The sequence below is a fragment of the Garra rufa genome, chromosome 3, assembly GCF_049309525.1.
Source record: "Garra rufa chromosome 3, GarRuf1.0, whole genome shotgun sequence".
In the NCBI taxonomy this organism is placed as follows: domain Eukaryota; kingdom Metazoa; phylum Chordata; class Actinopteri; order Cypriniformes; family Cyprinidae; genus Garra; species Garra rufa.
In genome coordinates this window covers 23,205,379-23,217,287 of record NC_133363.1, presented here as the reverse complement: position 1 = coordinate 23,217,287, position 11,909 = coordinate 23,205,379, and positions in this window count along the sequence as shown.

The following is an 11,909-nucleotide window of genomic DNA, read 5'->3' as shown; positions in this document are numbered from 1 at the left end:
ACACCATATGGTCATTATTAATCAATAATCATAATTGCATCTGTGTTTTAATATAATGCATTTTAAGTCATTTTGTTTATCTGCTTGTATTCATATTAAGAAAGATGCGTTAGTCGTGAAATTATTACCGACATTAAAACACATTAACGTCGACAGAATAAAATAAAGTTTCACAGTACCTATTATGAACGTTCCTGAAAGTGATGTACTTCATCTTGGGGTTTTTTTTTTCTTTCGTTTCTCGGCGCCGGACTGTGGATGTCTTTCCAGGACCGCAGGCATATTGTTCATCAATTATCATCATTTTTGGCCAAATAGCCAGCCGTAAACAGGTGAGGGCGCATCATCACGTGTGCTTACTAGCCTACTCTGCGTTTACGGTAAAATGCAATATATACGTTTATATTTTTATTTATCTGTATATGTATATTATTAGTATTAACTTATTATAATATATAAAAACGATTTTTTTTGGAGCAGCTGGGATGGTGCCCCCCTGGGAGTTGGTGCCCTACGCAGACTGCGTATAGGGAGCGGCGGTACTGAGGTTAACATTTGGTTTTAATGACCACAGCACCACTCTGTGGTGGGATTCTCAATATCATGTACAAGCTCTTTAAACATGAAGCACTGGATAAAAAAAAAAAAAATAACAGAGGGAGATTTAAGATAATGAACCCAAAAGTTGAAACCTAAAACAAATATTCTTCTAGGTCAAACACAGAGGAAAATGTCAGGATGAAGACTACCTCCTGAGTCTTTTGCAGTAAGGTCTAAAAAAAAAAAAAAAAACACACTTAGTCATAATAGTTCAGACTTAAATTCTGATTGAATAAGTTGCTTAAGAAACTATCCTATAATAACTGATATGCAGACCTGTGGCTGCACATGATTTCGTCCTGTGGTATAAATAACATTTTCTACTGTATGACACATCACTGCTGCACAATCATAGTCTGCCTAAACATAAGTTATCACATAGATAACATGTAAAAGCTACCGGTACATTTTAATGTAATAAAATAAACCTTAATTTAAATGTCAGCTCAATTTTTCTTCATTGTATCAAGATCTTTTTTAAAGTTTAAAGGAAACAAAGAGCCACAGTAATTTAAGGCATATTAAACCAAACCTTTCGATCAAGAGTCATTTAAACCATGAAGAGCACCTTAACCCTGACAACTACAGCAACTAAATTAGCAAGAGTTCTAGGCTTTAAAATGTTTTGAAAAACCCAAAAACAAATGAGACATACAAAAGAATTTGATTCAAACATTTATTAGGGTTTCAATTCTAGAATACTTTAGGGGAGTAAAAGCGGCTTGAAGATGAGCTGTGGGATGGTTGAGGAGCATTCTGGGTGTAGATTGAACTGTAGCTACTTAAGACCTCAGAAGTTGAAGCACTGGATGTACCTTGACTGGCAACACTTGGATCATTGAGCTGGGAGCCAGGGGTATACTTGGTAGACAGGCTTTGAGATCGGAAAGAGCCACCATAACTGTCACCGCCACCTTGTGCAGAAACAAACGGGCCAGAAACTCCTGAAGAGGAGCCACCTGCAGATGACAGGGAAGAGAACTCCATCGGAGAGCTTTGAGATGAAGAGCTACCCTGTGATGTAGCAGCATCTGAGGTCTGAATACCTTGTGCCCAACGAGCAGCTGAAGGCTGCCATCTTTGAGACTTCTGGCTTTGGGACACAGAATAGCCTTGATATCCTTGGCTGGGCTGACTAGCAACACCTTGGGGTGAGGACAATGACACACTTGCATATGGGGAAGAGGATCCTGCCTGGGTGCCAGAGCTGCCTGTGAAGGTGGAGACAAACTGCTTCCGTGAACTCTGAACAGTAGTAGATGGGCCAGCTTGGGGTGAGGACAGTGAAACACTTGCATATCCAGGGGCAAACTGACTTGCGGTACCTTGAGACTGGGCAGAACCACTGTAACGGCTACTCACACCTGATGCAAAACCAGTAGAGGCCCCAAACTGAGCCCCAGAGCTGCCCTGTGAGGCAGAGGTAAACTGCTTCTGGGAACTCTGAATAGTAGTTGGACCAGCAACAGCTTGGGGTGAGGACAGTGAAACACTTGCATATCCAGGGGCAAACTGACTTGCAGTACGTTGAGGCTGAATTGATCCACCATAAGCAGTGCCTCCCTGCAGGGTAAAGAGAGCAGAGGATCCTGACTGGGTGCCAGAGCTGCCCATGTAGGTAGAAGTAGGCCGTTTCCAAGAACCCAGGACAGAAGTGGATGGACCAGCTTGGGGTGAGGACAGAGATCCACTTGCATATCCAGGGGCAAACTGACTTGCAGTACCTTGAGACTGGGCAGAACCACTGTAGGAGCTGCTTATTCCCTGTGAGGCCAAACCAGAAGAGGCCCCAAACTGAGCCCCAGAGATGCCCTGGGAGGCAGAGGTAAACTGCTTCCGTGAACTCTGAACAGTAGTAGGACCAGCAACAGCTTGGGGTGAGGACACTGCTCCACTTGCATATCCAGGGGCAAACTGACTTGCAGTACCTTGAGGCTGTGATCCACCATAAGCAGCGCTTCCCTGCAGGGTGAAGAGAGCAGAGGATCCTGCCTGGGTGCCAAAGCTCCCCATGTAGGTAGAGGTAGGCTGCTTCTGAGAAGCTTGAACCATAGCAGATGGACCAGCTTTGGGTGAAGACAGTGATACACCTGCATATCCAGGGGCAAACTGACTTGCAGAACCTTGAGACAGGACAGAACCACTGTAGAAGCTACTCATTCCTTGTGAGGCAAAACCTGTAGAGGCCCCTAACTGAGCCCCAGAACTGCCCTGTGAGGCAGAGGTAAACTGCTTCCGTGAACTCTGAACAGTAGTAGGACCAGCAACAGCTTGGGGTGAGGACACTGCTCCACTTGCATATCCAGGGGCAAACTGACTTGCAGTACCTTGAGACTGGGCAGAACCACTGTAGGAGCTGCTTATTCCCTGTGAGTCAAAACCTGTAGAGGCCCCTAACTGAGCCCCAGAACTGCCCTGGGAGGCAGAGGTAAACTGCTTCCGTGAACTCTGAACAGTAGTAGGACCAGCAACAGCTTGGGGTGAAGACAGTGACACACTTGCATATCCAGGGGCAAACTGACTTGCGGTACCTTGAGACTGGGCAGAACCACTGTAGGAGCTGCTTATTCCCTGTGAGGCCAAACCAGAAGAGGCCCCAAACTGAGCCCCAGAGATGCCCTGGGAGGCAGAGGTAAACTGCTTCCGTGAACTCTGAACAGTAGTAGGACCAGCAACAGCTTGGGGTGAAGACAGTGACACACTTGCATATCCAGGGGCAAACTGACTTGCGGTACCTTGAGACTGGACAGAGCCACTGTAATGGCTACTCACTCCTTCTGATGCAAGTCCAGTAGAGGCCCCAAACTGAGCCCCAGAGCTACCCTGGGAGGAAGAGGTAAGTGTCTTACGCAAACTCAAGACACTAGTGGCCTGACCGGAAGTGCTTTGGGGTGAGGAAATGGGCTTTACGTAACGGGTCCCTCCCTGAGATGTAAACTGACCAGAAGCTCCGGTTTGAGAGCGAGAACCAAACCTTGAAACTGCTCTAGAAGACCCACTACCTGAGGACTGGCTATAAATAGCTTGGGGTGCAGACATAAGAGCATTGAGAGTACCCGAGAAACTAGGAGAGCTACTACCTCCTTGTACAGGGACATAACTACTAGATGCTAATTGAGTGCTTGACACAGACACACTAGGTGAACTTTGACCACTTGTGGACTGGCCAGAAACAACAACAAGCTTGGCAGGGTAGCTACTACTCTCTCCTTGGGTAGAAACGACAGGTCCAGAACCACTTGCAGTATACTGGGGTTGCAAACTAGCAGCACCTTGAAGGGTTGATCCAGAGGCAGTCAAACTGCTTGAAGGTTGAGCAGCTACAGGCAAAGGCAAGGAAGCAGAGACAGAGCTGCTTGGAGCAGTTTGGGCAGGGGATGCCGACTGGGAGATACTGTGACCACCTTTGACAGACTGGTACAGATTCAGCTTTGATCCTCTTCTCAGGGGTCTGTTAGAGAAACTGGAGCCCACTTCTTCAACAGGCCAAGTCCCAGTTACACGGGCCTCTGACATAGAAGACTGGGCGGCACGAGGTGAGAATGTGTCAGAAGGCAGATCCCATCGATTATGGGCATTGAAATAAGATCCACCTACAAAAAAAAAAAAAAACACACCTTTAATACAAGCCCCAATAAACAAGCTTCCTTGCAAATCAAGAGAAGAAAATACAACTCACCATTAAATCCATCAGCACTTCTCCAAAAAAGCAAGAAGATCACTAGCAAGGGTAACCTACAAGTTTTAAAAAACACATTAGCAAGTGTTTGCAAAGTCACTTATAAACACAGATTGAATGAATGAACTCACCTTTTCCACCCTTGATCCATGGCAAAAATCCAAAAGTGCGCCAAAACCCCAATGTTCAGATACTCAAACCACCACAGAGAATCTACAAATCCAAGCATACATGTAGCTGGGAGTAAGTGTTTTTTATAGGCCTTCACCAGTCCAATTAGAGCAAATGACTAATTACATCAAATATTGTTCACCTGGGAAACTCGTCGTTAAACGATAATTGATGCTTGCTTTGTGAAGGCTCCAATACTCTCTGCAGTTAAACATTTTAAGACAGCTAATTAGTCCCTAAAAGATATCCTCAGACATCTTGATGCATGCAAAATATTATGCTATATTTAAAAAATATATATATATATTAATTGCATTATGTGCTAATTATATTACTTTTACCAAAACAATTAATATTAAAATCATTGGTTTGCAAGTAATTATATCAAATTTTTTCTACTTTGTTTATATTTTGAAATGCCCCCCCCCCCCCCTTTATTGTCTGACTTAGCAACTTACTACTAATGAGTAGGCACAATTAATGAGAAGCACAATTATATTTGATTACTATCAGCATCATTATTCATTTATACCACATCAAGGTTTATTTCATGAAGCAAGTGTTCACATACATATTTTCAATATAGCGTTCATGCATTATGACAACAATCACTTCATTATGAGTTCACTTGATATCACTCACTTTACCACAGTACATATATTCATGGCACCAAAATAAATTATAATAAACATATTGCTTACACAAACATAAATCACACATTTGTATACAAAATGTAAAATAACAATACATGACAAATGAAAAAAATCTATTGCTCAGTGTTTGATTTTACTCCATTTTACTGTGCTTTGTCCATTCCTTTGTAATGCATTCTATAAATATATGGCTTCTTTTCATACTTAATGATAAATATGTAATTTTATATATAGTGTATTCATTATAACGATGAAAAATTCATAGAATACATTAAGCCATTATACATTCAACTTGGCACTGATGCATACTAGTAGTTGATGCATACTTGTTCAGAACACAGTTGGACACACTGAGCCACACACACACACACACACACACAAAAACTTTCACACTGCCGTGTAGCAACAATATTCATACAATATTTGCTTTACTATTCAGCAACACTTACATGATAAATAAATACCAAGAGCAGCAATGACAACAACTTTGTATTCCATCAATGTAGACTCAGTGTACTGAGCAGAGAGAGTGAGTAACATCTAGAAGTGTAGAGGACAGATTAATCGAGAAAGAAAGTAAGACTAATGTTTGGAGTCTCGGGGATAAAACTCGGCCAGAGTGCTCTGAGGAATCCTCTTCAGCATCTCCTTGGGCAAGATTCTCAACAGCTGCCAGCCAATGTCCAGCGTTTCGAACACAGTTCGGTTCTCATAAGCACCTGTGGCACAAAACATGTTAGGCTCATTCTGAAATATCAAAAGATGCAAATGAGTTGTTTCTTGGAGAACCTCAGCATTACAACACTTGCTCACCAATGGATCCTCTGCAGTGAATGGGTGCCGTCAGAATGAAAGTCCAAACAGTTTTTACGCACTTTTACGATTTCATAATTATTAGCTTTTCGTCAACTTATTAACCCGTTTGTGAAACTCTAGTTATTATTTTTATTATTAATATTTACTTAAAATACCTATAACATTTTAAGTTAATATTTGTAATAATTAATTCAATATACACACATATATACACACACACAAATAAATAAATAAATAAATATAAATATATATATATACACACACACACTAGCTTTTCATCAACTTACTAACCCTAGTTTGTGAAACTCAGGTTATTATTTTTATTGTTAACAGTTACTTAAATACCTCTGATCTTTAAGTTAATAGTTTTTTATAATTTAATGTAATCTTTTCAGTAAGTGTTGATTTATTTTTCATTCAGTTTTTTTATTTTAATTTTACATTTTTTGTTTTGATTTTTTTTTTACATTTTTGTTGTGTATAACTTTTTTTTCATTATTATCAATATTTACTTGAAATACCACTAAGATTTTAAGTTAATATTTTGCAACAATTTAATCATCTTTTTTTTTGTAATTTTTTTTTGCTTGGTATTATTATTATTTTAATTATTAAAATGTACTTAAAATACCTCTAAGGTTAAATTTTTATTAGATTATTAATTTCGAGTTTTTTTTTATTTTTTGAGTAAATGTAAATCTAAAAATGTTATTTAAGCAGCAAATACGCTATATATATATATATATATATATATATATATATATATATATATATACATACTTACCAGCTGATTAGAAACATCTGAGTGGTCTTTGCGTGTCATTCCTTCGCCAATGGCTGACTTCATCAATCGAGACAAAGAAGGTAGTACATTGATTGGAGGATAGATCTGCACAGAAATATCATCAAAAACAGCATGTGAGATTAAAAATATTAAGCATAGAACTAATGTTCAGACTGTAAGCTTGTTTCCATGACTTGCCTGTCTGTTATGAAGCGGCCTGTCCACATAAATTTGACCCTCAGTGATGTAGCCAGTTAAATCGGGAATAGGATGAGTAATATCTGTGGACAGGAGATGAAAATAAGTAAGTAAACCATTTCAGATGATTAAAAGATTAAAAGAAGAGTAGCTAGATGTTTGCTAACCATCGTTGGGCATAGTGAGGATTGGGATTTGGGTGATGGAGCCATTGCATTTTTTTAGGTTAATATTAATTAACATTAATAAATGCTATTTAATTATTGTTCATGTTAACAATGTTAACAAATGAAACTGGATGGTAAAATTGTATATTTAGTGTGTATGTGTCTGTGTGTTGATTTTAAAGTTTAACCCTTTTAATTTTGTAAACTTTAAATCCAAACTGGCTGAGGGTTACTGTGAATGCATGTGCCAACTGGGCACCGTTTTCCTAATTGATTCTTAGTTATGTAGCGCTTAAAAGTGATGTCTTATTACAGGAGTCACCAGCAAAGCAATATCCACATACAAATTGTACAGATAGGTAACGATGACATTTAAGCAGAAATGGTGGACGTAAAGCAAGCAATAATAACATTTTGTTATCATCATGAATTATGTGTTCTTGTCATCATCATCAGAATATAGGGAAAATGTAGCATATTGATTCACAGTTGGCATTATCTGAAGTCCTTGCAGGGGGTTAGGTTTATAGCAAACTCCTCCTAGAGATTTAATGATATCAACATTATATTTGGTCAGTCTGATCTAGAGGCCTTAGAGATGTTAAATTGTTAAGATCTTGAGTTAAAGGGCGTTAGTGGCGGCCTGACAAAGTTTGATGTTTCGCCATGGACATAAAAGTTGTTATAACTCAGCCATAAAATGTCCGATCTGCCTCAAAATTCACAGGTTTGGTAAGAGTCCTGGCCTGAAGACACCTAAATGCCAATATTCAGATATTATCATAGCGCCACCTGTTGGCAGTAGGATATATCATATCTTTCACTAACTCAAACATACCAAAATCAATCTCCACCATACTTCATATGTTTGATAAAAGTGCTGGCCTGAACACATCTACATGCCAATAATCAGTTATAGGCATAGCGCCACCAGCTGGCAGCGGCAAGTTTGGCACATTTAAATGAGCCCAAAGGAGCGTGGTTCAGGGCCTCTACAGCGCCCCCTGGAACACAGTTTGAAAACTTGATGTACTGCGCACACATACTTACACGTATTCATATGGAACTCGGTACACAAATAGATCTCACTGAGCCAAACAACTTTTGTACTCTATGTCATGACTCCACCCAACAGGAAGTGAGATATTTAGGGCTGTGTAAAAAGCGCATGCTGTGGAATTTGATATACTCCTCCCAGGATTTCCATGGGATTGTCACCAAACTCAGTCAGCATGATCTCAAGACATTGGGGACGCTAAATTGCGAGGGGATTTTTGATATCTCGAACGGTTTGGCCGTGGCAAGGCGACAAAGTTATGGCGAGAAATGAGAAACAGGAAGTGGCTAATAACTGTTGCACACATTGCCTGATTCTGATGAAACTTCACCAGTTTGTTCGTTGTATGATGCCGATTACATAAACGTGACTATTATGTGTCAAAGTTATAGCGCCACCAACTGGCAGCAGGAAGTGTGTCATTTTCAAAATGCTTTGAAATCAGCCTCTTAATTTTACTCGATTTTCTTCAAACTTCATCAAAATAATGTCAAAACACGGCCGATGAGAATATGTAAAGGGGTCGATGATAAATCAAATGCTGTTGCCATGGCAACGTGTCAAACTTTAAAATAGGTTCCTGTCTTTTCGAGGCAGATAACATGCTTAGAATTTCATGAAACTCAACACACACATCAATATTAATGATAGTTAGACACTGGCAAAAGGTCATAAATGGGCGTGGAGCAGGCACTCTATAGCGCCATCTTTTGACAAAAGTTGGGGGGTTAGTTTTTCCTACAGTCACCAGACTCTGTACATATATTGTTCTCATCAATCTAGACAACTTTCTAAATTAAACTCATTAGCTAAGACCAACAGGAAGCCGGCTATTTTGATTTGAATGTGGATTTTTGGAAAAATCAGGCTGTAAACAAATTCATACTCCTCCTAAGAATAACAAGATGTTCACACCAAACTTTTTTAACATGAAGAGAAGATTCTGAAGATGCTAAATTGCGAGCGGATTTGGGATATCTTGAACGGTGTTGCCGTGGTGATTTTTTAAAGTTATAGTAAAAAAAGATAACCGTATTTTTTTATATCTTTAAAGTGCAGCAACCAAACTCTTTAAAACTTTTTTCACACAGAGATCTAATCATTCTGAGCAAGTGCTGTTAATATCAATTTTTATACAAGCTTCTATGAATTAAAGAAAATTAAAAAAAGAAATCAGAAACCTGCTGTCACTCTGGCTGAATGTCTCTTATGTGTGTGTGCTTACTGTCACTACAGAATGACAGTCAGAGTGACTAAAGGGGGGAGGGGTGAAAGGGAGAGAGGGAGAGAGAGTGAAACATGTTGTTTTGCAATAATAGACCATCTTTGAGGAATAAATGCACATGTAATCTACATAAATATGTATGATCTTTGAGAGTCTAATCTTTGAGAAAATATAAAGGGTCACTAACTCTTTCATTGTTTGTATTTTGCAGTTGTTGTTTTTATTTTTTACTGAACTTTACCATGAACTTGTCCTATTCAGTCACATAGCAAAACATTAAGAAAAATACAACTTTTTAGCATGAGCAGTTTATCTTCATTGATAGACATTTATTTTCATAGTGTTATTTATTGAATATAAAATTTTAATTAACAATTTCAAGACAAACTTTGACAACAAAACAAACTTTGCACTTTGCTGTTATCTGTAAAAAACATCTGAAATTTTACCATTTTAAGATGAGTTATATATATATCGCCCCATTACAATACTCAACTTGATTTTTAAAGATATTTTCAAAGAATGAAGCATTTATAGAGCACTTTATTGTGTATTGCTGTACACCCACATGAACTGTGTTCATGTTCATATTAATTCACAGTACATAAACTAATGTTAAAAGATACTAATTTACCTTTAAACAATATATGAATACTTTTTTTAGCTTAACATTAATTAACATTAATAAATGCTATTTAATTATTGTTCATGTTAACTAATATAGTTAATGTTAACAAATGAAACTGGATGGCAAAATTTTATATTTTGTGTGTATGTGTCTGTGTGTTGATTTTAAAGTTTAACCCTTTCAATTCTGTAAACTTAAAATCCAAACTAGCAGAGGGTTACTGTGAATGCATGTGCCAACTGGGCACTGTTTTCCTTATTGATTCTTAGTTATGTAGCGCTTAAGAGTGATGTCTTATAACAGGAGTCACCAGCAAAGCAATATCCACACACAAATTGTACAGATAGGTAACGATGGCATTTAAGCAGAATTGGTGGATGTAATGCAAGCAATAATAACATTTTGTTATCATCATGAATTACATGTTCTTATCATCATCATCAGAATATAGGGAAAATGTAGCATATTGGTTCACAGTTGGCATTATCTGAAGTCCTTGCAGGGGGTTAGGTTTATAGCAAACTCCTTCTAGATATTTAATGAAATCAACATTATATTTGGTCAGTCTGATCTAGAGGCCTTAGAGATGTTATAACTTTGCCATAAAATGTCCGATCTGCCACAAAATTCCCAGGTTTGGTAAGAGTCCTGGCCTGAAGACACCTAAATGCCAATATTCAGATATTATCATAGTGCCACCTGTTGGCAGCAGGATATATCATATATTTCACTAACTCAAACATACCAAGGTCAATCTGCACCAAACTTCGTTTGATAATAGTGCTGGCCTGAACACATCTACATGCCAATAATCAGTTATAGGTATAGCGCCACCAGCTGGCAGCAGGAAGTTTGGCACATTTAAATGACTTATGACATATTTATCCTATATTTACTGCATTAAAAGCATAATGCCCACCGTTTGGTGTTTTCCTAAAGCCACCGGTTGGTGGTGAGCCAGGGTGCGAGGGCCCGTTCATCGCTGCTTGCAGCTTTAATTTTGTTTTATTATTTTTAATAAGAAATATAATTTAAATTTAAAGAGGTGGTGTATTAAGCCAGTCTTCTACCAAAAAAAAAAAAAAAAGATAAAAATAATAAATAATAAATTAATAATAAAAATATTACATAAAAAAATAAACTATTAAATAAAACTATTAAACCTATAAGACTTCTTAAACGATAAAAGTGCTTATCTGACTATCAGGTGCAGGGCATTTTGCACCTGTAAATGGGTCACAGACCTGCAAAATAAAAACTTAAATGTATGATTTAATAACAGTTTAATTAAAATTTAAATTGTTTATTTATGTAAATTTTGCGTGACTTTTCGCGTAGCTTTCAAACACTGGAGCGAGGGAGTTGTCATGGAAACGGGCTGCAACACAACGGCTGACAAGCTGGAAACTGCGTTTCTCCCTGTTGTTTTTATTGCTTTCGGTAAGTTAAGTACCTAAAATCACACAAATATTACATATAGCTCTTCCTGACACTAATTTTATGTGTTTATTTTTTGTAACTTCTGCTGACGTGTTTTAATGAGTGTGCAAAAGATCGAGTCCCATTCAAACACTACATCGGAGGGAGTTGTCATGGAAACGGGGCTACAACATGGCAACTGACAAGCACGAAACTCGGTCTCTCGCTGTTGTTTTCTCTGTTTTCGGTAAGTTCAGTTCCTAAAATCATACAAATATAACATATAGCTGTCCTGACACTTCTCTTGCTTGTATTTGACTCGCTTCTGTTGACTTTAGTTCATAGAGATGGTTTAGTGTCTTCGAAAAAGTCGGTTAGCATCTTAACTGGTGTCAGAGGAGGTAACTTAACGTTATGCTGACTCTATAAACTGAGCAGTTTATGAAAGTTTCTGATTTTAATCACATCTTTATGTGTAGACAAGAAGTTTTGACAGGTCTGTAGTAGTTTTA